At 38.8% G+C, this 26903-nt stretch overlaps 1 protein-coding gene and 1 non-coding gene across 8 annotated transcripts in view; both read left to right on the forward strand.

The window, feature by feature from the left end:
• The window catches only part of MAPKAP1 (MAPK associated protein 1), a 233063-nt gene that overhangs the window by 71487 nt on the left and 134673 nt on the right, over positions 1 to 26903 (forward strand). The window lies entirely within an intron of this gene.
• On the forward strand, positions 12236 to 12367 carry LOC113935194. The gene has a single exon (XR_003523946.1). It is a non-coding gene; the product is annotated as a small nucleolar RNA SNORA72 (small nucleolar RNA).

A 26903-nucleotide genomic window follows, 5' to 3' on the forward strand; every position in this document is an offset into this window, starting at 1 on the left:
GAAAAAAGTACTCAGGAAATGATAGCTGCTATTGTTATTTTTGTCTTACTATTTTTGATTTCATGTTTTGATTTCATGATTTCATGTTTCATGTTTTAAAAAGCAGTGCTTTTTTTTTTTTTGAGAGAGAGAGAGTTGGGAGGGGCAGAGGGAGAGGAGAAGTTTAAGCAAGCTCAACGCATGGAGCCTGACTCGGCTCAGTTCCACGACCCCAAGATTGTGACCTAAGCCGAAACCAAGAGTCTGATGCTTAACTGACTGAGCCACCCAGGCACCCCAAGGGGCAGTGCTTTTTATGATCCAGAAATATGAAAAGGTATTACACAGTGAAAAGTCTCTTTCCCTCCTGCCCCCCATTCATCTAGTGCCTACCCATACCCATTTTACTAGTCTGTTGTATATCTTCCAGAATGTCTCTATGTAAATATGAATATATATTCTTACTTTTCTCCCCTTTTACACAAAACGTAACATACTATTAACACTGTTCCAAAGGTTGCTTTTTTATCTTAACAATATAACTTGGAAATCACTCTATAATACTGCCCAGAAAATTTCTCATTCCTTCATATAGCTGCATAGTAGTCCATTGTTAGGAAATACTATAATTTATTAAGCCAGTTCCCTGTTGAAGGAGACTTGAGTTATTTCAAATCTTTTACTATTACAAACAATGCAACAGTGAATAATCTTGTACACATAGCATTTTGCATGTGTGCAATTATATATGTAGGATAAATTCCAAGAAGCAGAATTGCTGGGTCAAAGGGAATATGTGTTTGTAATTTTTTAAGTATTGCCAAATTGCCGTCCATAGAGTTTGTGCCAGTTACATTCTAACCAGCAATATAAGAGAGTATGCGGTTCCTCACAGCCTCACCACAGAATTTATAAAATGTTTGGATTTTTGCCAGTCTAATAGGTGAAAAGTGAATCTGTGTAATTTTAATTTGCCTTTCTCTTATGAGTGAGGTTAAGCCTTTCATTCGTTTAAGAACCTTGGCAGTTTTGTAAACTTCGCAGATGTATTGGATTCTTGATCTTTTTCTTTTTTTCTAGTTCTTTATATATTAGGGGGATTAGTCCAGTTTATTGTTTATCTTGTATATCTTTTGCCTTTGCTTATAGATTTTTTGGACTATACACAAAAAAAATTTTTAAGGCGTGAAATTTATTATTTTTCCTTAACTTCTGGATTTTGAATTTATTTATTTGGGGAAGGTTTTTTTGTGTGGTTTTTTTTTTTTTGCATTGTATATGGGGCCTTATTTTCTAACTGTATGAAGGCTGCTGATTTCTGTGTTAATTTTGTATATCCTTTACATTACCAAATTCAACTTATAGTTTTTAATTCTTATAAGATTTCCAAATATATAAGAACATTATTAATATACAGTAATATATAGAATAACATAGCAATTTCATTTTACCTCTTTCATTTCTACTTCTGTATCTCTGACTACTTTCTCTAGTGTTTTTGCTATTACATCGTCACTACTACCACCACCATGTACTTGACATTAAGCTAAAAGTTGGCATTAAGTAAATGTTCATTCTTTCTTTAGATTTCAAGATGTAAACATTGCTAAAATGTAGCTAGCCAGCCAGTGTCCGTGCCAAACGGGGAATATTAAGACAAATTTTAAAGAGTGAAAAAAAGGAGGGCAGAGTTGGAAAATGTCTTTGTATTCTAGTGACCCTTTCCTGCAGTGCTCATAAGCTCCTATATTAAATAGGGTGCATGTTTGTTGGGGTTTTTTTGCCTTTGTTGAAAAATATCATTTGAGGTGTGTATTTTCTCCCGAAAAATCACTTGGTATTCTTTTTTCTTTCACTCTGGGAAAAAAGTAATACTTGACAATATACCATAAGATTATGTCTTGGTGTTCAATTAATAATCTTGCATTTAATCAAATATAAAACAACATTTGATTAGCAGCTGAAATCCTTTTGAGGTTTTCCAGAGCTTCAATTAAACTTCGTAGGAATCTTGGATTGCTTTTTCCTGTGAACATTCTGTTCCTTGATTCATAGTAGTCCTATAATCAGTTGTCTCTAGCATTCAGCCTTCTGTTTTAAGAGGGTTTTTTGATTTGTAAACTATAGCAGACCAGAGAATTTGATGAGGAAAGAATATGAAGAGAAATTGTTGAAAATGCTTTTAGCACATAATACATTTCTTTTTCCCCTCCTCCCTCCCTAAGTCCTTAAAGGAAATTGTTGGTTACTTGGGAATAATTGGGTACTTTTTTTCTCCACAAAAGCTAGAAAGTTTGTGGGAATAATTGAGTACTTTTCTTCTCCACATAAGCTGGAAAGTTTGTGAGGGTCCTTATCCATCTTTGAAATACAGATAGGGTTTACTCGTACATATGTCTTAAATTTTTGAAAATTAAAATATTGAGTGAATGCAGAAAATCATTTTAAAGATATATCCAAGGTATAACTAATTATGTAGTAATCACTCGTGTGCCCATCACCCAGCGTGGGAGGAAGAACACTGTTTTTACTTTTGAAGTCCCCTCTGTATTGTTCTTGCTCTCCTCCCACTCACAGAAGTGTCTTTAGTTCTCTTGATTCTCCTTATAGCCTTATCTCTTAGTTTGTATCTCTAAACAGTGCATTTTTGAACTTTATTTTAATGGAATTATGCTTTAAATTCTTCTGTAACTTTTTTCTCTCAACATTATGTTCCTGAGATTCACCTGTGTTGATGGTTGTAGCTGTAATTAATTTATTTTCATTAATGGAGAAACTCCATTGTATGAATATACCATAATTTATCGATGCAGTTGTTGATGGACATTTGGGTTTTCTTGCTACTACGAACAGTACTGTTTATAAATAATTTACATGTGCAAGAATTAACCCAAGGCAAAGGCTTAGAACCATGTTTAACCATGAATCACATCTGTAATGGGAGGTACATTTTATATCCCGACCCCGCATACATACCTGTAGTGTGTGATGTACACACATATGTATGAATATATAACATATGGAAGCAAAATTTTCATCTAAGAATACTTACCTTCACTAAGTGCAAATGCACTCTGATACTTTTTATTCTAATCTAGTCTGTTGTAGTTAATTCAAGAAATATTGGGGTACCTGGGTGGCTCACTTGGTTAAGCCTCTGCCTTCAGCTCAGGTCATGGTCCTAGGGTCCTGGGATGGGGCCCCTCGTTAGGCTCCCTGCTCAGCGGGGAGTCTGCTTCTCCCTCTCCCTCTGCCTGCCACTCCCCTTGCCGGTTCTCTCTCTCTCGCTCACTCTCTCTCTCTCTCTGTCAAATAAATAAATAAAATCTTGAAAAAAATAAATATTGGTCAGAATTGCCTACATTGATTTCCCAGCCCTCAGGACCATGGTTTCAAAAATCCTGTTCCAGAATGCATGCAGGTTTGGAATTACAGGGTCACAGGATATGAATGCAGCTTCAGCCTTAATAGATAATAACAAATTGTTTTCCCAAAGTGATCATTCCCATTTACAGCAGTGCGTAAGTATCCCAATTATCCCGTCAGACTTAATTTTTTCCAGTCTTGCAGGTATGAAATTATATCTCATTGTGATTTGAATTTGTGTTTCTCAGATTATAACTGGAATTGAACATCCTTTGTATGTGCATTGGTTATTCATATTTCCTGTTCTGTGAAATACTGTTCAAATCCTTTGTCCATTTTTGTTTACCATTTTTTAAAATATTTATTTATTTATTTTAGAGGGAGGGAGGGACAGAGGGAGAGGAAGAGAGAGAATCTCAAGCAGACTCTGCTGAGTGGAGCCTGACCTGGGGCTCAATCTCATGACCCTGAGATCATGACGTAAGCCGGAATGAAGAGTCGGATGCTTAACTAACTGAGCCACCCAGGTGCCCCGTTGTTTATCATTTCTTAATGATTTGAAGGAATTTTAAAAAATGTATTTTGGATAGTAAACATTTTTTTTAAAGATTTTATTTATCTATTTGACAGAGAGCAGAAGCAGGGGGAGCAGCAGGCAGAGGGAGAAGGAGAAGCAGGCTTCCCATTGAGCAAGGAGCCTGATGTGGGACTGGATCCCAGGACCCTGGGATCGTGACCTGAGCCAAGGCAGACACTTAACCAACTGAGCCAGTCAGGCGCCCCTGGCTAGTAAACATTTTTTATGTATGTGGATACTAATCATTTTATTGCAGAAATGTTCTTCTGATTTGTGGCTTGTCTTCATTATCTTTGTGGTGTTTTTTTCTTTTTTAAGATTTTATTTATTTATTTGAGAGAGAGAGATACAGAAATAGCAATAGAGATAGCAAGAGAGCATGAGTAGGGAGGAGAGGGAGAAGCAGGCTCCCCACGGAGCAGGGAGCCCGGCGTGGGGCTCGATCCCAGAACTGTGGGATCGCGACCTGAGCTGAAGGCAGCCGCTTAACCGACTGAGGCACCCAGGCGCCCTGTGGTGTTTTTTGATGAACAGAAATTCTTATTTTTTTCCAAAGATTTTATTTATTTATTTGACAGAGAGAGACAGAGCAAGAGAGGGAACACAAGCAGGGGGAGTGGGAGAGGGAGAAGCAGGCTTCCCGCAGAGCAGGGAGCCCGATGCGGGACTCAATTCCAAGACCCTGGGATCGAGCCGAAGGCAGATGCTTAACGACTGAGCCACCCAGGCCCCCAGAAATTCTTATTTTTAATGTATCGAATTTATGAGTCTTTTGCTTCATTACTTAAACTTTTTTTGTCTTGTTTAAGAAATCCTTCCCTACCCCAAGATCATAAAGATATTTTCATATGTTGTATTTAAGTTTTTGTATTTAAATAATCTGTGTGGAATTATTTTTATTTTTTTTTAAGACATGTAGTGTGAGGTAAAGGTGCAATTTCAGTTTTTTTTTTCTGGGTGGTTGATCAGTTGTCTGGGCATTAGTTATTTAAGTCCCATTTCCCCCTGTTCCATGGTGCTAGCTCAGTCATGTAGATACGAAACTTCCCTTTTTGTGTGCTACTGGTTCTGAGCTCTCCTTTTCCAGTGGTTTGTTTTCCCTAGGTTAATATCACACTCTCTTAATTATTTCAGACTTAAAACAGTTTCTCATATATGGTAAATCATGCCCCTTAAACTCTTTTTTTCTTAATTATGAGCATCCTGTATATTCTTGACCCTTCCATATAAATTATGAAACTGCTTGTCAAGTTTTTAAAAAATTCCTATTGAGGTTTTGATTGGACTGAATTTGTAGATCAATTTGGGAGAATTTATATCTTTACTATTTTAAACATGTATATCTCTTCATTTACCTAAGTGATCTAAAAAATGTCTTTCATAAAATTTTATGATTTTCTCCATAGAAGTCTCATGTCTTTTTTAGATTGATTTACAAATCCTTAATATTTTTTGGTTCTGCTCCCCATATCGTTTAAATCATAGTGTGTGTTTGTTGCTAGTGTTTATAAGTAGCAGTTGATTCTTCCTCTGTTCCTCTCCTCCTCCTCCTCCCAGTTGTATTTATTCACCTAACAGAGATTTTCATCATTAACAGAGGCAGTTGATTCTTCTGAATTGGTTTAATTTCAACAACCTTAGTAAACTTTTAGTAATCCTGTTTCATGCCTTTTTTGGTTTTCTCTGGAGTCAGTGATTTGCAAATAATGATAGTCTTGCTGTCTTCTTTCTAACCCTTCTACTTCTCTTTTTCTTGCCTTACTGAGCTGGCTAAGACCTCTAATACCATGCTGAATAAAGTAATCTTGTTGTGTTCCTGATATTAAGGAAATACTTTCAATATTCCACCATTAAGAATGATGTTTGTTGGGGCACCTGGGTGGCTCAGTCGTTAAGCGTCTGCCTTTGGCTCAGGTCATGATCTCAGGGTCCTGGGATCGAGCCCCGCGTCGGGCTCTCTGCTCCACGGGAAGCCTGCTTCTCCCTCTCCCACTCCCCCTGCCTGTGTTCCCTCTCTCGCTGTGTCTCTGTCAAATCAATAAAATCTTAAAAAAAAAAAAAAAGAATGATGTTTGTTGTTTGGTAGATGGCTTGTGTTGGATTAAGAAAGATCCCTTTTACTCCTAGTTTGCTAAGATTATCATTTTTTAATCATGAGTGAATGTTGAATGTACTGAGTGCTTTCTATATGTATACTGCCATATTATTTTTTCCTTTAATTTCTTGATCTGATCAATTATATAAATTTATTTTCTTGGTTTAACCAACCTTGCATATGACAAAATAAAATAAACTTTCATCATCAAGTATCCTAGCTTTTATATAGTGCTGGATTGGTTTGCTAATATTTTCTTTAGGATTTTTGCATCTTTGTTCACAAGTAAACTTGGCCTGTAGTGTTCCTATCTCATACTCTCAGGTTTTGATACGGAGTTTTGGTAGCCTTGTAGAGTGATTTAGGAATTATTCTTTTTCGGTACCATTTAATAATATGGGTAATAGTAGCATTATCTGTTTTTGAATGTTTGTTAGAACTTGCTAATAAACTGTTGTAGCGGGTTAGGTCCCATGGGAAGCAGAATCTGAAGTGGAGATACACATGCTGGAAATTAGTTATTAGAGAGTGCTTTCTGGATCAGCATCTATGGGGAGAAGAGGAGGAAACAGGATTGGGTAGAAGGAGGAGTTGTAGTGCTGGCACCATGGGGCACTCTGAAATTAGGATGACACTTCAGGGTTGCCGCATAAGATAAGATGGGATAAGAGGCCAGGCCTTTGTATTCCTTGCATGTGACTTATCATTGAATGCTAGCCACCCTGAAAAGGGGGTGTGGTCTTGAGCAAGGTGGCTCTATCAGCCTGTTTAATTCCAGGAAAGGACTAGCAGCTGATAGCAGCCATCCCAGCAGTTGGAGAATATACCCTTAATTCCTGAAGATGGCATCTGGGTGGTGCAGCCAGGGACCATGCCAGTCTACCCTTGGTGTCACTTGTATTTATTTGTTTCTTAAAATTTTGGGACCATTCCTTCACATCTGTGGTGGGCTTCTTTGCTTTGGGGAAACTTATTCAAGGAAGGTTAGTGGAATAAACTGTAGTCCGCATTTCTGCAACTGCTCCTAAGAACAACTGCTCCTAAGGACACAACTGAAACTCATCCACCTCTTCAAGTATCCATTTTAGTCCCTTCAATCTCAGTTAGCATCTCTGCTGCTCCCAATGGCTTTTATGGTATGATGACTCACACCCTGATCCCTGAGGGTCCAAGTCCCTGTTCAAAGGCTGTGTCTGCTTCATTTGTCCATTTACCATCAAAATTGGGCAAAAGAGGAACAAAATATGCCCAAGAAGATTTACTGGCCAGATGTGTTCCTTCTTGCCTCTGTTATGTAACAGCAGCCCTACCTTCTCCTGATGAGAATTAATTACTCCTGTCAGGATTGTGCTTTTTCTTCTTGCCTGATAGCACTTGACACAAGGAGCATGAGTGGCAGCCATAGTTTAACATTTAGTGGGACTTCTGCTGTGTCTCTTGGTGGAAGTGTTCTCCCTTTGGGAACCAGGTTCTCTAAATTCACAGAGCCCTAATTTCTAGAGATGGGAAGCATTCCCCAAATGGGTCACTGGGAATAATAGCTAATCATGCTGCTTCTTCTTGGTTCCTAGAACCATGTATTTTATCTGCTGGGGACATAATACCGTATAATGGTTGTTGATTTTTAGTATATATGTTGCATCCTGGAAATGGCATCCCAGCCTAACAGGGTGTCATCTGTGAGCTAGTGCCTTATCTGTACCATCAACATGTTGTTCAATCACTCTTTTAGATGGACAGCTTTTGGGTCATGTGGTGTGTGATATGACCATGTATGATATGCTTTTGGGTCATGTCGTGTATGATATGACCATGTATGATATGCTACTGTTACATCTCCTTTGCTATAAAGTGGATTCCTCAGTCCGGTGGAATATTAGGTGGGCTACCACTTTGGTGGATCAAACACTCTGAGATACTGGTACTAGCTGAGGCATTACTGGCAGGAAATGCAAACCCATACTTAATAAGTATTGGTCTCTGCCAAAACCACTTTCAGAGTAGAAGGGGTCCAGTGCATTCAGCTTGCCACCAAATGGCTGGTTGGTCTTCTTAGGGATGATGCTGTATTAGGGACTCAGCATTTTTCTCTTTTGCTGTCAGGTTGGATATTTGACAGTAGGCAGGAGCAACATCAGCCTTGGTGAGTGGGAGATAATGGTGTTGGTCCTATATATAGCCTCAGTCTCTGCCACCATGGCTACTCTGTTCATGTGTCCATTGTGCCAGCACTGGAGAGACCAATAACAAAGAGACTGGCTGAAGTTAAAGCAAGTGTGTGTTGGGAGTCCCCCAGACAGCGATTTACTAGGAGGATTTACAGGACTCAGCATAGAGTTGTACTCATGTCTATGATTTATTACAGCAAAAGGATACAAAGTACCATCAACAGAGGGAAAAGGCCTATGGGATCAGGTCTAGGTCCACGCTTCTAAGAGTCCTCTCTCAGTGGCGTCACACAGGATATGCTTAATTCCTCCCAACAATGAGTTTTGTCAACATGGGCAAAATAGTATCTACTAGGGAAGCTCATTAGAGACTCAGTGCCCACGGTTTCTTTTGGAAGCTCGTCACATGGGCACCCTCTGCCTAGCATGTACCAAAATTCCAGAGTCCTAGAAGGAAGGGAGGTGTTCAGCATAAACCATTGTTCGCACAGTTTAGGCACAGTGAGCCACTCTTACTGGGTAGGATAATGAGGACTCTGCTGAGGTCCAAGTTCCCAAGAGTCTACATATTTTAACCTCCTGACACTTGCCTTTGCTTTGACACAAAGAAGATGAACAAACACATTGTCCTGAACTCTGACTATTGGGAAGATTCCCTATCACTGTTGTCTTTTAAGGCCACTCCTGAGTGGGACTGTAGTATAGCCATGGTCCATTTTTAGCTTCAGCAATGTCCAACAGTTCTTGAAGTGTGGTATTCCTCTTTGTCAGTGTATGATTGCAAAATGGCCATAGATACTTTGGGGGGATCATTATAGTGTTTACTTGCTGTGGAGGTGCAGGTCCTTTATCCTTTAGCTTTATCTCATAATCTCACATTTTTTGGATATGTCTGTCCTTAGATATTTTTAATTCCTATTACTTCCTATTTGATACATGAATTATTTATGTGTTTATAAATTTCCAAACCTATTAGGTTTCTATAATTTTGCTTTTTAGTTATTGATTCTAATTTTATTGTTCTGTGGTTAGAGAATATGGCCTAATGATACCAATTATTTGAAATTTGTTGAGCATGGTTTTATGTCCACTAATGTAGGCCACTTTTCATAAATACTACCTGTGAACCAGGAAAAAATACTGGAGCAACTGCTGCTCTTGGTTGCAGGATTCTAAATCTGTCCATTAGGTCAAGCCCGTTAATTCTGTTAAAATCTGTATCTTTATTGGTATTTTTTTGTCTGCCTGCACTATCAATTAGACAAAGATACATTAGAATCTTCCACTGCGTTGATAGATGGCCTGTTTTCCCTTAGGGTTCTGACAGATTTTCTTTTACATATTAGGCTATGTTTTTAGGTTCATACAAGTTCAGAATTATTTCTTCCTGGTAAATTGAACTATTTGTGATTTGTGACTCTATCTCTAGTGACCCCCCCTCCCCTTTAACATAGCTATACCAGCTCCATTTGGTTAGTATTTACCTGGTGTATGTGCAATTTCATGTTTAGATGCAGATTATTTTTTCTTTTTCTCTTTGGGTTTCACTGGATTTTCTGAGTCTGTGCAATGTTGGTCAGGGTACATATTTTGCCATATGGCTGAAATAGAAGTCCTTTAGTAAAATAGAACATTTTTTCTAATGGGTTGTCTTAACTGTCGTAGAAAGAGTATTATAGAAGGATGAGAAAGATAGAGACAGTTTATGCATAAATATGTCATTGTTCTTGATTTCATGAAAATGTTGATTCAGAGTATAATACGAGGCTTTTCCCCTCCAAAAGAAAAACCTTTAAAAATATATTGGTTTTGGGGAGAATTATCGTAAGTTAAAGATTGTGGTCTTTCGAGTCCCATCAGACCTGGGTTTCCATCTGAGTTCTCTCACTAGCCGTGTGACTTTTAATGATTTCTTTAACTTCTTAATATTTATTTATCTGTAAAAGGGGGTAAGTAAGGGCAGTTTTGAGGATCAAAGGAGATAATATATGTAAAGGGATCAGCCTGGTGCCTGACACATAGAGTAAATGTTAGCTGTTTTTAATTTTAGCCATTCTCTTTCCGGAAGTGTTCAAGGTGTTAATACAGAGAGTTAAATGTGAAATATCTCACATTATACATGTAATAGTGTAAAACTGAATATGGGTATATGGCAGACACAACCATAAAGGGAAAAGCAAGAAAGGTACCACAGTATTAGAAGATGCGAGAAGCAATATGAAGCTTGGCAGGTGACCAAAGCCAAAAAGGTCCTCTGGCTCCCCTCAGCTTTCCAAGACTTGGATTTAGTAAGGATATTCTCTACTCTGGCTTTTTCTTTTGTGTTCTGTTCAGTTAGTTCAGGAGCATATATATCCCTTCCCCTTTGGGTCAGAGGGAGTTCTGACTTCCTGCACCCCAAGGGAGCTGCCTAGCTTACTTTAGGAGAAGGATGCTTGTTCCCTTCTATAGGGACCTCAAGGATAGTTAGGGATTTTCATTCTCACCAGTTCAACAAGGAACTGTTTGGCATCCCCAGAGTTCTGGAAATACCTTACTAGAAAAGAGATATAGTTGCATTCTTCTGAATAGAAAAATTTGTAATAAACAAGAATATGGAAATACATACCATGCAGCATCAGCATATATCAGATTATATGAAGCATTTAGACTTTTTGCCTCTTCCCCCTGGTAAACCAGGCCTCAATGAAATTCTTGTATAACTTTTCATTAGGCTCCAGTGTAGAGCATCAGATATGAGAGGGAATTGTGTAGCCCACCTCCATCTAACCTTTTGCTCTATATTTTTGCATGCCCAAAGACAAGAAAAGTGTGTCTTATTCATTGTCTTTGTGTATTTCTCTTGGTACTACTATTGTCACTTTAGTTTTTTAGTAAAGGAAATTGGCTTATTAGAAACGTTTGTCTTAATCCTCTATGGAAATATCAGTTTACGGGAAGGTGAAGGCAGCTTGTTTGGGCTCCTCTCAGAATCTCTGCTGCAATTGTCGGAAAGGAAACCCCAGGGAAACCCCTGAGCACAGGCTTTACAGGAGCAGTGGCTGCATGGAAGACACCACTCCTGATGCTTTCTCAGGTGCTGTCTGGCGAGCAGAAATAATGGGCTGAAGGCAGAAATGCTGATGTTTCCACTTTCCCAACTTAGCACAAACATCTTCTTTATCTTTGGTGCATTTTGGTGCCACAGAGGCGGCTCCAGGAAGCCTTAAATGCAAATGTGATTGCTTTTACAATCCTGGCTTTGAAAGCATGGCGTTTGGGGATTTCCTTGACTTGAATTCTTTTTTTAAAGGGAGTGGATTCATAGCATCCACTGTCGGTGCCATTTCCCTTTCTGCGATGACTTGTTCACTGTTTACATGAAAGGATTCAGGAAGTAAGACGTAAACATAAGTAGATAAATGAACAAATAAACGAAAAGCTCTGCTGCCTTTGTCACAGAGTGAAAAGGCTTAACTATAACATAATGGGAACACAGCAGCTGTTTGATTAAAACTTTAGGACTTTTCCTGGAAACTTCGAAGCGTGTCTGCATTTTTTTTCTTTTTAAATAACACTGTGATATGGGAGAAGTGGTTTCCTAGAATGCCATGGTTACAGTGGAGCTTTTTAATGTATTGTCATCCTAGTCACTGCAGGGGCTGATATGAAATACTCTCACTGCTGGGGCTTGCTTCCCTTCTGATATGTCCATCCTTTGGAAGGCCCAGAAAGTGATTTGTAAATAAATTGCTTCTTGTCGCCATACAGTGTTTGTTAGTTTTTTTTAAGTTGTGGTTTTGTTTTTTGTTTTACTGTCTTAACCAGTTTGAAATGTACAGTTCAGTGGTATTAAATGCATTCATAATGTCTTACAGTAGTCCCCCCTTATCCACAGGACATCTGTTCCAAGACCCCAGTGGATACCTGAAACTGTGTATAGTATTGAACCCTATATGTATAGGTTTTTTTTTTCTATACATACATATCTACGATAAAGTTTAATTTATAAATTAGGCACAGTAAGAGATTAATAATAAAATAGAACAACTATAACAATATACTGTAAGTTCATGAATATTCTCACTCTTCTGATTTTACAATAATCAGGGCAGGCCAAACATTTGCTCTATTAAGACCATGCATGTGTCCTCAGACCTAGTTCTTTCCCTAGGTCTGATTTTATCAATGCTGGTGATAAACCAAGTCTAATTTATATGGTGCATCGTATGTGGGAAATGTCTGTGACTCTAGGTATCTGGTCATCCTGGAGAAATGACGGCACAGCTAGTGTAATAACCTTTGAAAATAATAATTTGGGGGGTCCTGGGATTGAGCCCCGCGTCAGGCTCCCTACTCGGCGGGGAGCCTGCTTCTCCCTCCCCCGCTCCCCCTGCTTGTGTTCCCTCACTCGCTGTCTCTCTCTCTCTCTCTCTGTCAAATAAATAAATAAAATCTTTAAAAAATTTTCAAAAAGAAAATAATAATTTGATGATTACCAGTTGCCATTAAATGAGTTGTAAAACTAAAAAAAAGAAAAATGTTATGTGAATGTGGTCTCTCTTTCAAAATATCTTACTGTACTTACCCTTCTTGTGATGATGTGAAGTTACAAAAAGCTTACGTGATGAGATGAAGTGAGGTGAGTGACATAGGCATTGTGATGTAGCATTAGGCTACTATTATTGACCTTCTGACAGTGTTTCAGAAGGAGAATTCATCTGCTTTTGGATCACAGTTCACCACAGGTAACTGAAACTGTAGAAAGTGAAACTGCTGGTAAGGGGCGACTACTGTGTGATCATCACTACCATCCGTCTCCATAACTCTTTTCATCTTGTAAAACTGAAACTCTATATCCATTAAACAATAACTCTCCTTTCCTCCTTCATCCCAGCCCCTGGCAACTACCATTCTACTTTCTGTCTCTGTGATCTTGACTACTCTAAGTATCTCATATAAGTGGAATCATACAATTATTTGTCTTTTTGTGACTGGTTTATTTCACCTAGCATAATCCTCAAGTTTCATCCATGTTGTAGCATATTGCAGAATTTCCCTACTTGTTAAGGCTGAGAAACATTACATCATATGTATATACCATATTTTGCTTATCCATTCATCTGTCAATGGACACTTGGGTTATTTTCATGTTTTAGCTGTTGTGAAGAATGCTGCAGGGAACACGAGTGTACACATACCTCTTCAAGACCCTGCTTTCAGTTCTTTTGGGTATATATCCAGAAGAGGAGTTGCTGGGTCCTTTGGTAATTCTATTTTTAATTTTTTGAGGAACCTCCATACCATTTTACTTTTCCACCAATAGCGCACAAGGTTTCCAGTTTCTCCACATCCTCACCAACTTGCAGTTTTCTGGGGTTTTTTGATAGTAGCCATCCTGATGGGTGTAAATTGCTATCTCATTGTAGTTTTTACTTGCATTTTCCTTCTAAGTAGTGACGTTGAGCATCTTTTCATGTGTTTATTGGCCATTTATATGTCTTCTTTGGAGAAATGCCTATTCTAGTCCCTTGTCCACCCGTAATTTTATTAAAAGCAAAACAAGCAGCTTTGCAGTGTTCAGAGGCAATTTTAAGTGGTGAGTAAGACTTCGGGCTCAAAAGTTAGCTCCAGGTTGACATCATGGCTTTATCAGCTGTGTGACATTGAGCAAGTTACTTCATTTCTTTAGGCTTCCATTTCTTCTGTGAAATGGGGAGAAGAGTTGAATCTGTTTCACTGAGTTCTGGGATTACCTAAGCTAGTATTATAGACATCAAATATATGGGATAGTATTTGCCCTGTTGTAAGTATTTAATAAATACTAGCTGTTATATTATTGGGATCATGAGCCAGTCTTAAAAAACTCTTTTTATGGGGTGCCTGGGTGGCTTAGTCGGTTAAGTGTCCAACTCTTGATTTCACCTCAGGTTTTGATCTCATGAGTCGTGCATTCAAGCCCTGCTTAAAACACACACACATACACAGACACAATGGAATATTATTCAGCAATAAAAAAAGAGTGAAATCTTGTCATTTGCAATGAATTAAATGGAGCTAGAGAGTATTATGATAAGCCAAATAAGTCAGTCAGAGAAAGACAAATACCATATGATTTTACTCATATGTGGAATTTAAGAAACAAAATGAACGAGCACAAAGGAAAAAAAGAGAGAGACAAAGCAAGAAACAGACTTTTAACTATAGAGAACAAACTGATGGTTACCAGAGGGGGGGAGGTGAGGGGGGGGAATGGCTGAAATAGGTGATGGGGATTAAGGAGTGCACTTGTCAAGATGAGCATCGGGTGATGTATGGAAGTGTTGAATCACTACATTGTACACCTAAAACTAAAATAACACTGTATGTTAACTACCTGGAATTAAAATAAAAACTTTGAAAAAAAGAAAATGATTGAGCTTTGGATTCAACAAGATCTGGCTTGAAATCTGGCTTTACTACTTACTAGCTGTGTAAATTCAGGCATGTTTGTTCATCTCTGAGAGCCTCAGTTTCTCCTTCCCAAAACGGTGAAAGTAATATATATTTTATAGGGAAGCTGGGAAGAATGAATGAATTAGCATAGTAGGCACTCTGGCATATATTAGACTCTCAAATAGTTTCTCTCACATTAAGTTGAAGCACATGAAACTGCTGACAGTCATGGTTTATAACCTACAAAAATGGCAATTCCACATGGTTTCTCCTAATACTATAGTGACTGAGACAGTAAGTAGGCATGAACTGGAAAAACAAGTGAAGGTTCTCAAGAATGCAATGAATTATACTCCTATCAAAATAGGCAGGCAACTAACATATACTTAAAACACACGCACACGCACACGCACACGCCACATCTTCTTTATCCATTCTTCAGTTGATGGACCATTGGGCTATTTCCATTATCTTGGCTGTTGTAGATAATGTAGATAACGCTGCTATAAACATAGGGGTGCATGTATCCCTTTGAATTAGTGTTTTTGTATTCTTTGGGTAAATACTCAGTAGTGCAATTGCTGGAATGTAGGGTAGTTCTTTATTTTTAACTTTTTGAAGACCCTTCACGCTGTTTCCCACAGTGGCTGCACCAGCTTGCACTCACACCAACAGTGCAAGAGGCTTCCTTTTTCTCCACACGTTCAGAAAGCTCATTCATTTTCCCTCTAATTTCTTCCACATAAACAGTCTGAGAAACACCCTCCCCTATCTCTGTGCCCAATAAAGATTAAATTTCTTCTTAGTTGATGGTGATTTGGGTTTTGTTCAGTATGGTGAGTATATGTGGTAGTTCTGTGTTCATGTACATTTTGTGCTTTTGTCACTCTCTCTTGTATTTGGAACATAGCATGTGCAATGTTGGCTGTACTTACATAGGCTCTTTCACAAAAGTGCTGTAGGGTGAAAATAAGTAACTTAGGGTCTGCCTTCAACCCATTTCTCCTGGCCACCATCATGTCCGCTGTTTATTGATCATCTGTTCTGTGTAAGGAATGTGTTAGATGCTTTAGCCACAGCATCTCAGTGTCCCTATATAATTTATATAGAGTAGGGGCTAAAATCCTGTATAGTATGGAAGGAAACTGAGGCTAAACAGGATTATATGATTTGGGCCAAGAACATAGGACCCTTTATCTTGCTTCAGGGGCCAAATTTTTTTTACTATATCCCATTTCCTCCCATTATTAGAAAGGGTCTCCTAGAGGGGAAATGAGGACAGCCTTTCTGTAGAATACTCTGTAGCACACTTGGGTGTGTTATCTCTACTGAATTTTCCCATTTCCTTGCCCATTCCCTTTCCCCCTGCCTGTCTCCCTTTTCTTTTCCTTCTTCCTTTCCTCCCTCTGTTCATTCCTCCTTCCCTCCTTCTGTTTCTCCCACCCACTTTCTGTCTTCTTCCTTCCTTCTTTCCTTCCTCCCTTCCTTTCTCTAAACCTACCTAATGAAGTTTAAATACCAAGATTAAGAAACTACTTAATGTATTTCCTGAAGAAAATTGGATTCTTGAGATATTCCCATTTGATTTTTTTTTTTTCTGGCACTAAAAATTACCTCTAATTTTAATTTGCTTTCAGAGGAATTACCATTTTTTTTAAATATGCTATTTTAAAACAAGTTAGATTGAATTCCTATCAGCTTTTAAAAGAGTGACCTTCTCAGTCTTTTAAATAATAAGATTTGGAAGTAATTCCTTAATATCTGAGTTTAAGAGAATGACATATTTTGAGTTCTAAGGAAAGCCTGTTTGACCTAGCTGCACAGTTTTTCCTAAACTAGATAACCAGAACCAACTTTCTTACTCAGTCTAGGAACTGTGTTGGTGAAACCTCGTCTGTTTGCAGCTGGAGGTTGCACTTTTATTCCTTTGTTGTTCCATTGTTTCCTTTAGGGTGAGGGAGAATAATTAAGGAGTACATCTTTTCTGAGCAGCTGGAATCAGATTCCAGCTGACTGCAGCACCTGCAGAGATGGCACCTCTGCCTCTGGGTGGCAGGCTGGGATGCCAGCCGTGGAGTCTGCCACGGTGGGCTCCAAGGTGCAGAGATGCGACCGTGCCGCACCACTCCTGCCCTTCTGTGAGCTTCAGATGGCAGCAGTACCAGTGAACACAGTGTCTGTTTTAGACTAATTAGAGGGATGATTTGTGAAACAGTGGCTATTTATTTAATTAATCACCAGCACAAAACCATAAAACCCATATTTTAAAAATCCCTGTTAGTTTGCCATATGGTTAATAGATTGGGGCACATTAAAAAGTGACATGGTGATGTATTAAAAATGTTCCACCTAAGTTCCTTCAGAAAGCAATGGAAGCTGTCTGCTTTCAGATGCTGAAGTGTTACCTGCCAGGATTTGACCCGTCAGAGGTTTTAATGTTTGTAAAGGCATTTATCTTTTGAATAGCATCTTCATTAGGACATCTCCTCTTGGAATATTTCAAAATACAAAAATATGTGTAGAATAATTTTTAAAATTATACTTAAAGTGAATTTTGTTAGTTTTTCTTAACAATGAGGAACTATATTTTCCCATTAGATTATACTATGTTTACTAAGCCTAACAGTGTTTCTTATAGGGTGTTCTTTTCCATTTTGGGGAAAGGGAGTAATTTAATTTAGTAATAAATGCAATAGCATTTTTGTTGCAGCAGTCAGAATTGCATTTTGTTCTGCCCTTATATTATTTTTTATCTAATAGGTACAGAGATAATTGCTATACTTGCTCAGTCTCAGCTCAGGTGAATTGTCGTTTTTGGATAGCAAGATTAAGGTAGAGGGGCACCTGGGTGGCTCAGATGGTTAAGCATCTGCCTTTGGCTCAGGTCATGATCCCAGGGTCCTGGGATCGAGCCCCACATCGGGCTCCTGGCTCAGCGGGGAGCCTGCTTCTCCTTCTCCCTCTGCCTCTCTCCCTGCTCATGCTCTCTCTCTCTGTATCTCTGTGTCTCAAATGAATAAATAAAATCTTTAAAAAAAAAGATTAAGGTAGAATTGATTTGTTTAAGAGATAACACTGGCATTAAAAATGAGTAGAAATGATTTAGATTGTAACAAATGATAGTGGTTTTTATACACACAAACTTCCAGTTGGTTTTCAGTATACATAAATGTGTCTGTGCAAGGTATCCTACACTTTGAGAGAATTTGAGGCCGAATTTGGTATGTGTGTGATTCACTCTTATTTTTAAAAAATTATTCTGAATGGTCACTGTTTCTAATAAGCAGCCCCCCCCCCCAAATTTTAAGATTATGTATGAAAATGTGTTGCTCAGGTGGGTGCTTGTACAGAAATTGTCCAGCTCTTAGGCTTGTGTTTCTCTGCTGTGTTGTATAATTACCTGCTCTGTTAGAAAGGGAGCTCGAATAAAACATGAGCATGTTAATGCAGCCTGGAGCTGATGTGGTGGTGATGATTACAATGCAGATAAAGCATTTCTCATAACTGCTGTTGCCTACTGGAGCCTTTGAAACATCTGGACCTTTAATTGAAAAATAGTGTGGTGCTGTGCAAGGCAGACATGCTAAGTGAAGTCACTAATTTAGAATACAAAAATATAATTGATAAAGTGTTTTATTTACATTGTATTTAAATATTCATACTTTGTTATGCTTTGTATAACAGGGAATTACTGGGTTAAAGTCTCATGAACATAGACAGTTTAAATAAGATAAATTAAGTGAAAATGTTAATGGAATTTTACACTGGAACCAGAAAACAGTTTGTTGTAGGGAGGGCGTGTACTTTTGCATGTATTGGGGCCTTTTAGGGAAGCAAATAGGTTAAGTCCTATTCTCTGGGTTTTGTGCGTGAGAATAAGTAACCATCAGTTGGTAACATAATTGCATTCCATTCTTGTTATTGCTATCATATCTTGTTATTTAGTTAAAAAAAATAAAATGTTTCTTGGCATAATGGTAAATGGCTTTAATGGCAACATTATCACCCAATAAACCAAAGCCTTCCCCACCTCTCGGGGGCAGGTTATCAGAGCCTGCCCAGGAGAGCAGAAGAGCTGGTGAAGGGCGTGCAATTAACCTTTGTCCTGCATTCACAGCAGGGGAACTGACCTACCAGCCTTCCGAGGAAATCCAATTTAATTTAAAATGAATTTGAAAAGACAAATTAGCCATATCTATTTTAATAAGATAAAATCCCGACTCTCCCTATGTCTGGTTTAGTTAGGACCTCAGAGGAGATTAGACTAAGACTCAGGATGAACACAAGGGAAATAATGCCAGGGGGCTGAGGAGAAACCCAGGAGACCCAGGTACCCGAGTGCCTTGTCAGTTTCTGCAAGTGAGCAGGTCTTGGGCTGCCCATTTCCACAGAGAATTGCAACCTGAGATTAGCCTTTGTCTCATCAGACCTTTTGCTTGTGTTGGAGCTCGATGCCATGTTGATGTCATACGCTGCTTGCCCGGCTCTCCAAGGACCGCATTGTTATTTCCCTCCTTTGTCATCATCAGAGCACATTTGGGTACTGCCACCTGGGTAGCCACATTTAGTAATAGATACACCTCACAATTACTGATAAGACTTTTAATCCAGGAGTAAGGATTCTCTGGGGCTCCTCACTTGGTACTTGACCACTGCTTTTTGAAAACTGGAGCAGAGGGTTCTGCCTTCTCTTTGTGGATCTAGTGTTGCCATGTGTTTTACCTCTGAAACATAGCCAGTGAGGATTTATGGAGCCCCTTGTATGAGCCCAAAGGCAAGGAAATCCAAAATAGTTTCTGCCTTTTGCCTGTATATACAAGAGGTAACTGCTCCTGGAAGCAGGTACCCTAGTGTCCCTCTGTAGTAGCAGTGGTCTCTGCAGAGCATCATGTGCATGTGACAGGCAGGGCAGCAGGAGGAGTGGCTCAGACCTTCCGTGTGGGTCTCAGCCAGAAGGCTGTTTCCGATCCACCGTCCAGGACTCCCAGTTCTGAAACAGTGGCTGCAACATGAACCAGTAGTCATTGTGACTTTCCCTAAATAACCTGGGCCTGTCCCAGAGTTCTTTGGGACAAAATTCAGCAAGGGGGTAAGGTTTTAGAGTTGAACAGACCGAGGTTAGCATGATGTTCCCCACTTGTTGAGGGATTTGCAGCAGCCTACTTCATGAATCTCTCATTCTTCAGCTTTAAAAGGGAGTGAGCAACCCTCATAGGACTATTGGGCACATTAAATTAGATAATGTATGAAAAGTACTTGGACCCTGGTAGGTGTCCCAACAAATGGCAGGCAGTACTTGTGACCTGCCCTTTGCAGAGAGCACTGTGGTGGCCAGCACAAGGGGCTGCGTTCAGAGGAATGGGGTCTTCATGCCTAGTCCCACCTCCCACTAAGGCTGTCCACTCTGTAGCTGGCTAGCTTTCCTTCGTATGGCTAGGCTGATTACCTAATTGCGAGCAGTGTGACTCACAGAGGGCTTTTATTTTTTAAACTACTCAGTGCTGACAGTTTTATCCAGGGGATCCTGTTGTCCTCTCGGTTTTAAAAATAAAGTTTTCGGGGGGGGGGGGTGCTTGGGTGGCTCAGTCAGTTAAGCATCCAACTCTTGAGTTTGGCTCAGGTCATGGTCTCAGGGCTGTGAGATCGAGCCTCATGTCAGGCTCCACGCTCAGCATGGAGCTTGCCTAAGATTCTCTCTCCCTCCTCTGACCCTCCCCCTGCTCGCACTCTCACTCTCTCTGTCTCCTTCCCTCTCTCCAAAAATAAATGAATGAATGAATGAATGAATGAATAAAAATGAAGTTTTCTGCCACCACTTTTCCTTTCATTGTATCTGAGGGACATGTGGGATAAAGGCCTGACAGACTTTTTGGGCTGCTTCTCAATTGTAAATTTTGTATATACTTAGAAGTGATTCTTTCCCACAGGAAGTGTTGTTCTAGATACATAATAATTGGGGCACCTGAGTGGGTCAGTCGTTAAGCATCTGCCTTCAGCTCAGGTCATGATCCCAGGGTCCTGGGATCGAGCCCCGCATCGGGCTCCCTGCTCTGCGGGAAGCCTGCTTCTCCCTCTCCCACTCCCCCTGCTTGTGTTCCCTCTCTCACTGTCTCTCTCTGTCAAATAAATAAATAAAATCTTAAAAAAAAAAAGATGTAGATAAATAATAATTTAGCTCTTCTTTTTCTTGCTGCTGTTTGTATTTCAACATGTATTTGCAAACTGTTAAAACCAAACTTTCTCAAATGGCTCTTTGCCATTGTATCATTTTCATAATGTCAAAAACATAATATATTTTCTGCTGCAGACAAGCATCTTTCTTTGTCACCAGAGGTATAGGTTCTTTGTGTGGCCTTTTCCTATATAGAATAACACCTATCCCAGTTATTTCACATGTGCATTTTGAGGATGAAAGTGAATGTCGTAATTGGAGAAATGCAAAGCTATTTATTTCCATTTTGTCTGATGTTTTTACATTGTTTGCTAGGAGGTGCGTCAGGGATTTGAATTAATTATAATTACTGAAGAGACATATACTGATTGAACAAATAAAGTAGTAAGCCCATTTGTGGCAAGGCCATCTAATTAAATTCTAACTTTGGATAAGCTAGATGTGCATGAAAGATTAATTTTAAGAGGTTTTTATGACTTACTAAATAATGATTCAGTAAAATCTTTGAATTCTATCATTAAGAAATATTGAATCTTAAAGTGATAAAACACTTAGTCATGAACATACTACTGTGTAGAAATTTGTGGGTTTTTTAAAAACTGTTCAGAATTAAGGACACAGAATAAAATTTTTAAGGTGTATATTGACATTTAATATTTTGTAATATTTAATCAACTAAAGCCCTACAAGAAATGAATAGGATATATGCACCTGAATTATGACCTTCAATATTTACACAATTTTATATTCTCAAAATACTTCACTATCTCAGGAATCAAATTGTCCTTGGGCGTAGTGGAGGGTTGTACCAAATTTTCCATATAATTTAGGAGAATGATTATAGCTGTACTGTAACCTTTTCTAGAGATACATCATCTAGTAATGGAGCCAAGTATACATTCTCCATTGAGTTTTAATTTTAAAAGTTGATATTAAATCTTAAAAAGACTCATTATATTATGGTAATTGATAGAGTTTAAAACATGTAACTCTTCTTTATGGTTTTAAAAAACCTATTTTTACTTTTAAAGCATATTGATTTTATTATATAAATGATTTAATAATGAAGAGGTCCCTATACTTACCCTAGGTGGTGGGGCTTAGTTCGTGCAAATTACTTTTCCCTGATATTATCATCATTATAGAAGCCATTGTTTGTATAATTAAATGCAAAGTGCTGTGTAACATTAATGATCTAAAGAATCCCACAATGGCTATGACAATTCAAAGTGGACACTTTACATTCCATTATGCTTTAAGATGGCTGGGTTGTACTTGTGTGAGAGCACCTTCTGGCATGTGCTGTAACCATCCCCCGGCTAGATGAGAAGAGGGTACAATGGCTTCTCTCTCTTAATGACTGAGATAGAGACCTTTCCCTATTGCCTCTGCTTCTCAGTTTTATGTTTATTTGAAGGGACGATTTATCTAAAGATCTGCCTGGTCTGATTAACAACTTGGGTAACAATAATGAATAACTGACATCTGTATAACAGTTTGCAGTTCACATGCTTTATTTTTACTTTATACACCCTACCATTCTCATTTCTGTTTTATGGCTAAGGAAATTGACTTTCAGAGAGGTTATGGGCTTGCCCAAGTTTGCACAGCTCAAGGCTGGCAGGGCCATGGTCCAGACCAGTTCTGTAGACTCTGCAAAGAGTTACCGAGCAAATATAACCCACCACGGTAAAAACCGACAGTATCAGGAACTGCTTTCTGAATATAAGACTTTGGTTGTTATTCCTGATGCAGTTTATGGGTAGGCTTTCATTTTTTACCTTCATCCTCCCCCCTCCCCATTTTGTAAAATGTCTTACCTGTATTTGAACAAGCTGATTTCTTGAAACAAAAGAATTATTCAAGGCTATTACTCAAATTTCACTTGATAACAGATTGTTTAAACCAAGAGCTGTAGGCATTTTATTTTTTTCAAAAGTGGAAGAAGGCCCTGTCAGTGCATCAAAATTTGGAGGATTTATTTTTAATAGAGAAAACCTTTCCTGAGAGCAACAACCCCCTTTCCTGTTTTGGGTCCAGGACTATAGATTTACATTTGCCATAGATGCTGTCGAAAGAAAAATTATGAAAATCACTAGCCTAAGAAAAACCAATGGAAGTGATATTTTCTATGCTGTGTTATAGTAATAGTCTGGCTCATTCCATGGTACTTAGTAATGAAGTTATTTTGTTTGAGGCTCTCAGATACATGAAGGGTGTCTGTGGAAGTGGAGGTAGATTAGTTTCAGTGTCCTGAGGGCTAGAACTAAGATCAGTGGGTAAAATCTGCAGAGTGTACCTCAGTAGACGGAAACATGTTTCAGCCATCAAAACTGTTTGCCTAGAGACTGAAGCAAAGCATCGCCTCTGAAGGTGGCAGGACTTCATCAGTAAAGGTATTCGGGAGAGGTTGTAGATCAGCCACTTGGTGAAAATGTTTTAGAGGGGACAAGTCTTAAAAATTCCTTGCCATTTTAAAAGTCTATGAGTGGCAATAAAGTGTTTGTTTTTTAAGTCTGTGAATGTAAAAGCAGGGTGGGGGAAGGAAACCTAATAAACAGCCAACATTTCTTGAGCATTCAGTATGGACTAGACACAGTGGTAAGTGCTTTTAATATGCACAGTATATCATTGAATCCTTTCAACAACTCCATGAGGAGGAACTTTTATAATCTATTTCTGTGTGGAAATAGTGACTCAGAGAGGTTAAATAAAATTGCCCAAGGACACACTATAAATGACATTGCTGAGAATTGAACCCAGGTCTTTCTGACTACACAACTTAATGCTTTTAACCACCACACTGCACTGCTTTACTAGCTCCTATTAATATAATAAGGATCCTGGAAGTACCCACATCAGAACTTGACCTTGTTAAAGAAAGAGTGACAGTTGACATTCCTAATAATAAAAGCTTAATGGAACCAAGGTTGGTGATTCAGAAGAAATTAATGAGATTTTGTCAATTTTATTTTAAACTTAACTTGTCAGAAAATACAGTGTCCAGTGACAAACTGTAGAAATGTTTTTGACAAATTAACCTGACTACAGGTGCCAGATGAGGGAAATGTTAATTTAATAGCCTTTAAACATTCCAGATTTATTGAGGGTTAAGATAGCACTACATAGCCAAGCCCCTAGCTCTGAATAGATTTGTCATAGAATTTTATACAAAATCTATTCATAAGTTCAATGCTACCATTTTGAATGTGAAAAAGTGAGTTCTTTCTCTGAGCCCATAAAGCCAGCATTTTATTGATAGTAAAATGCTACCGTCTGGTGTTTGGGTTCGTTTTTTCCCCCCTCCCCATGTACACCTTCTTTATTTCTCATAGCCAGTTAAACCTGGCTTAGACTATAGGCCAGATTCTGTTCAAAATCATTACTCTGAACAAACAAAGTCCCTTAATCATCATCAGGGTAATGATGATTTCAGACCTCTGTACGAAGTGTGGATACCATATTTTTAAAGACTAGACTATAGCTCTACACTGGGCATGGAGCCTACTTAAAAAATAATAATAAATAATAAAATAAAGACTAGGCCATAAATTGGTAGAATATGGCATCCTTTGATCCTTGCTGTGGGAGTTAGGGAGGAAGATACTGGTGAAATGGGACTGCAGCCATTCCTTTAAGAGAGTTTTAACTTTTGAAGGCTACAAATAACCCTTTTATCAATTTGCATCATTACATTGTCTGCATACACTGATATATTTATTTCTGCATTAAAATTGCATATAATGATCTGCTTGTGCAGTTGTGACTAATGGAATAATGTTGCCTGCTTTTTGTCTCTTTAATTGCAGAAGCCAAGCTGTCTATCCTTTCTGTTTCTTTCCCTTGATAGAGAAATTGAACACTTAGCAACAGTTTTGAGATCTGATATTGTTTATTATTGACAAGCCTTGATGTTAAGTATTGCTGCTAACTGAACCTTCTGTCCTTGAGACTTAATTCAGCTCACTTTTTTTTTTAGATTTTAATTAATTAATTATTTATGTTTTTATTGAGAGAGAGAGAGAGAGAGCAGGAGCAGCAGGGAGGGGCAGAGGGAGAGGAGGAATCTCAAGCAGACGCCACACTGAGCACAGAGCCCAACACTGGGGCTTGATCTCACAACCCTGAGATCATGACCTGAGTCAAAATCTAGAGTCAGACGCTCAACTGACTGAGCCACCAGGTGCCCCCAGCTAATTCACTTTATATGGATGTTTCTTAATTCAAGATTATTTTGAACTGAATACTGTCTGTTCTTCTTGCTTTCCCTGTTTTGGAAACTATCAGGTGCATAATTTTGAAATTAATTTTATGATAGGTAGCAAATTGTATGCTATTTCAATTAATGAGATCAGATGGGGAAAACCTGGTTATAGATATAATGTTTTAATTCATCATCATGTTCAAATTCTGTATATTTCAATTCTGTATCAATTCACATTCTATATACTGAAGTTATTTTAAATTTTTAAGCTTTTGCATTTTATGAACTACTTATTAATTGGATGATCTGTGGTTCATAATATTGCTGTTTCATGATTGCCATAAAGATGGTTTTCAAAAGACTGATCAGTATGTATCGCAAGCCCCAAAACATTCATACTCTTTGACCCAGTGATCTACTCTGAGGAATATGTGCACAAACATTTATATAAGAGAATGTTTATGGGAATGTTATTTATAGTAGTGAAATATTAGAAACAATGTCCATATTTAACAGTGGGGGGATGGGTTGATAGTACCTCTGTATGCTATAATGTGCAGGTATTTAAAATCATGTGTTGAAAGAATACTAATCATTTATTCCATCAGTATGTATAAGTAACTACTATATGTCAGGCTTGTTATTAGGTGCTGAATATGTTTTAGAGAAGAAAGGGGATTCCTAAAGAACAAGATCTGGGAAGTAGAAGAGGTATAGCCAGTTTACCTGGGGCAGGAGAGAAGTGGTAGGTCTTTAGGTCTGGTGGGTCCATTATGAAAGATACTCTAAGGAATCCTTCAATAAGCTAATTAAGCTAATGCCATACCCCTACTACATTCTACACCGTAGGAGAATGCAAAATGAGTGAGGCACAGCTTTTCCCTTTGCATAACTCACACTTGCATGAGAAGGTGGGAAGGAGGTGGTGAGGGTAGGTAGAGAAAAACTAAAACCATAAGGCTGTGCAAGTTAAACTTCTAGGGAACAAAGCAGAGGGAATTTGGACTTCTACCTTCTTGGAAGAGAGACATTTGAAATTGACAGAAGAAGGGGTACATTTCTTGCTCAGTGACTATGTGCCAGGCATTCTATATACATCTTATTTGCTTTTCCAAGTAAGGAATTAGAGGTTCTGAGAGGTGTAGTTACTTGCCTGATGTCTAAAGTCAGGAGGCTAAGGAAGTGGCAGAGGTAGGATTCAAACCTGGATCTGGCTGACCCCAAGTCTTGTGCTCTTAACTACCATTCAGTCTGCTCTAGCAATGATACACTGGGACCAGAATGGGATGGGTGCTAAATGCCCTGCTAAGAAACAGGCATGCTGACACTGGGGAGAGATATTATATACTTTTTTCTGAGTTGGTGACTGGCCTGGGCCAGTGATTTGAGTCAACCCACATTGATCGATGGAGGGAGATAACAAGTTTGGAAGAGAGAAGAGATTTGAGAGACAGGGAGATAGTTGGGAGATTGCTGCATGCAGTGGTCTCACTGAGGCCTGATGAAGCTTGCACTAGGGCTGTGCTGCTGAGGTTTGGGAAGGATTTGAGAGACATTTCAGAGGCAGTTGGAGGCTGATGAGACAGAGGAGTTAAGTAAGGTCCCTAGCCTGAGTGACAGGGTGGGTGAGGAAAGCCCTAACTGAGATGGAACATGGAATAAGAGACAAGCTGATGAAGAAAATCGGCCTTGGACATGTTGAGCTTGAGACTCTGGCCCGCATTTGCGGAGCCATCAAGTCACGCAGAGGCCATGAGACATGAACTCTGGAGTCTGGTTGGTCTTCATGAATTGCATTTGTGTCGAGGAATCGTTTTGCTACAGGGAGTACTTTTCTTTTTGTTCTGAAACCTGAATTGGGGGCATTCCTTGATTTAGAGGCTGCTCTGGAGAGTGTTGTTCAGCTCCAAATTTGTCAGCTCATTGTA

Source organism: Zalophus californianus, chromosome 13 (assembly GCF_009762305.2).
Source record: "Zalophus californianus isolate mZalCal1 chromosome 13, mZalCal1.pri.v2, whole genome shotgun sequence".
Taxonomy (NCBI): domain Eukaryota; kingdom Metazoa; phylum Chordata; class Mammalia; order Carnivora; family Otariidae; genus Zalophus; species Zalophus californianus.